Below are 3,392 nucleotides of genomic sequence, written 5' to 3'. Positions count from 1 at the left end.
TGCTTGTTGTGCATCTATGGCCTAGTGCCCATGGTTCCTGACACGTGAAACACAACTTCCTGCTCCAAAGATTTCTCCAGGTCTCTTCATCCAGCTGCCCTCGCCCCTGGTTGGCTCTCGGTGGTGGAGCTTTCATATCTCTTCCCCTCTGTAGGAAACCCTGTCTAGGTGGTAACAATGATCTAGCCCTGGGTAGGGCATCCTGTAGATCTTGTGCCCTCCCCACTACGTCCTGCAAGGTAGTGGGCCTGTTGGACCTCACCAATCCCTTCAATGGCTCGGTTAGCCCATCTACAAGCATGAAGACCCTCCCAGCCTCTGATAGATTAGATACCATCACTGACAATGATCCAGGTGGATATTGGTGGCCACCCACCTATTCCACATAGACCCCTTAGTCAGTTTCATATGTTTCCTTATTCATTTCAGCATTTACTATTTTTAGCAGTTTTTCAGATCATGAACTTCCATAACAGTTTTGACCCCCTAAACGATGTTTTTTTGGGGTCCGCAATAAGCTTACGAAACCTGTAGTACTCAAAGAGACCTTTCCAACAAGGTATCGTATGCGCCAAACAGAGATAATATGACAAAGTTACGACCCTAGGAAGTTGGTTGCCCAACTAACACCAACGGGGCCCACAAATTCTTGGTGTTACATCTCATGGGGTTAGGGTTTTGGTTGTTTAGGGTTTTCTCATGTTTTCCAATAATAAATAGGCCCTTGAGCCTCATTGTAACACAGTTAAGAGGCATGTAGCCGCCACATCTCTTCTCAAAGATAAGCTACCATCGCTCGAGCTATCTTATTTCCATTATGTTTGTAAGCATAGTTCAGTATTTTTATATTAATGAAATGAAGTGTTTTTCTACCGCATCTCTGTCTTTATGGTTATATCTGTAAGTTGTTGCATTCCTGTTTAAGTTCAGATGAACTCTGAGATGTAAGCCTCAACACTTCCCATCTATTAGATTTTAAGCTTATGTGGTTGTTTTTTGGAGTAGCATGATCCGGATTATCCACAGTATCATGTTCATTTTGTCGACGTTTCTACAAATTAGTCCTGATGATGGACCCCCTTTGGGGTTTGAAACATCGACAGAATGAACATGATACTGTGGATAATCCGGATCATGCTACTTCCCATCTGTTTGAGCCTTGTCATCTCCCCAAAATGCTCCTACGGGTCTCTCCTCTCGAAACAGTCCACCACCCTCCTAGTGAAATCCTCGTAGGTTGCCACTCCGATTTGCCCCATCGTGGTTAGCCTATTGAACCACCAGTCACGGGCTTCCCCTTCTAAATGAAAAGTGGCAATTTTTATTCCCTCTTGTCATGTGGAAAGAGTCGATAATGCGGACAAAACCGACCTCCCTAGAAGCAAAGGCTTTCTAGTGACAAACAAGACAATTAAACACTACCTTTCTCTAAATATGCATTTAGAATACAAGTAATCAAGTGTTTATAACATACCTTTAGTCCAACGCTTTGTAGTAGTCCAGCCTCGCCGATCCGGATGAGCTCCTCCTTCTCTTCGAAACCTGCATTCACTAACAAACAAAAGATTACATAGCACCTGAATAACTCATAAAATAAAACATATTCATCATACAGACCAAGTAGTATATGAAGCAAATCATGTATAACAATCTGTTGAGAAAAATGAGCTTAATTGTATTAAGTGGAAACAAAAGAAACCATTACAACCTGAGCCTTGGTGTTGTGCAGGTCCCTCCTAGGGTCCAGCAAGAGTTCTCCTTTACTTTGATTAGCTCACCCACTTCCAAATAAAGCTAGGAAAGGATGGGAATCTCTCCTCTCAAGCTCTATAAGGGAGTCCTAATTCAAGCAACATCTACCCTTAGGAATGTTCAGCTTTCAACCTCCTCTCCCTCTGGCCCAATGCCTGTATTTATAGTGCTTTAGAGGAAGTTAATCAGGTCCACCATCAATGGGATAAGCCCCTCTTTGAATGGAATAGCTCCCCTCTTGATGGGATAAGTTTCTCTTTCATAGGGATACATGAACCATCTGGAGGCGCTCAATACATGTCAAACAAACTTCTAGAATGCTCTAGAATCGACCACAAGTAACTTTTTTGAAGTAAAACTCGCGCCTTTTGACCTTTACAGGGGTACGCACCCACCCCTTTACAGACAGAGCGTACAAGTACGCAGGGAATGTGAACTTGAGGTGCGTACACGCAGGTTATATAGATTTTTAAAGACTTTCTCTCTTTCTTGGAGTTTGACATGAAGAGCAGAGGTATAAGACTTGCCAAGGAGGATAGTATGACAAGTGATGGAGCCATACTAACTGCAAATAGTCATGGTGACAAATTTTAGTGTAACACCTCTCCTTCCGTCATCTAATTAAGTTGGAAGTAGACATCCAACTTCTCAACCCATACTTTTGGCGAGCTCTTGGACGACCCATCGAAAGTTGGGAGGAACAATCTCCCCATGGTGCGCTTTAAATCGGTACCATGGGTGTAGATTCCTCCACCTTTTCCCTTTCCCTACCTTTCAACTGACAAAAGTCTTTGAGGGTAATGACCTCTCTAAAGTCATGCCCATAGGATTGATACTCCACAAAATAGTCCCCCATGGGCATCTCCTCTTGCCCTTGTGGCCCTCCGACACCAGATGCTATAAATGTGGGAATAGTGGACCTGGGTGGTGTGTTGGAATGAGGGGTGTGTTGGGGCCATGCCCCCCTTGGTGATGTGAAGTATTAGAGCCCTCACCAATTTGGAATTCCCCTTGAATCCCTTTGTTGTTGTTATTACTGCAATATTGTTGCCTCAACTCCTTAATACCTTTAGAAAAATATTGCATGACCTTGAGAATATGTTGGGAAAACTCCTTCTCTTTACTCCTTTTGTCTCCCTCTTTATCCCCCATGTTTGGCCTTTCGAAATCTGGTTCAACTATTATTGGATCTGGGTTAATTTGTAGTTGCCTCTCTCTGCTTCTATACCTCTGCCTCCTGTAAGTTACATTTTGTTGGTCTTCTGGTGTCATAGACTATGTTGCTCCCTACAGGCTAAGCCAAGATTGTGAGCTCTGATACCGCTATAATAAACCTAAGGAAAATTTACAACAATAAACAAAGCATGCATAGATAAAAACACACATAAATTTTGTCCACAAATCAGACCACGAAATAGAGCCAAAAACTAAGTTTCTAAGCCATTTTATTAATAAAACATGGGGTTATAACTGGTGTTTGGAAGGTGTGCACCTAGGCTTTCCCAAGGCAAGCTAGCAAAACCCAAGTGATGAAGAGGAATTCCCCCAAGTGTGATGGATGATCTCCCTTTGGATCTACGCTGAAATGCCCTAAAAATGAGCTGCTGGATGTGAAGAATAATTGTTAGGGCCTCCTCTAG

Source organism: Pinus tabuliformis, chromosome 6 (genome assembly GCF_031772625.1).
Source record: "Pinus tabuliformis cultivar Carrire ecotype Pingquan chromosome 6, CPIR1, whole genome shotgun sequence".
In the NCBI taxonomy this organism is placed as follows: domain Eukaryota; kingdom Viridiplantae; phylum Streptophyta; class Pinopsida; order Pinales; family Pinaceae; genus Pinus; species Pinus tabuliformis.
This window is presented reverse-complemented; position numbering follows the sequence as displayed.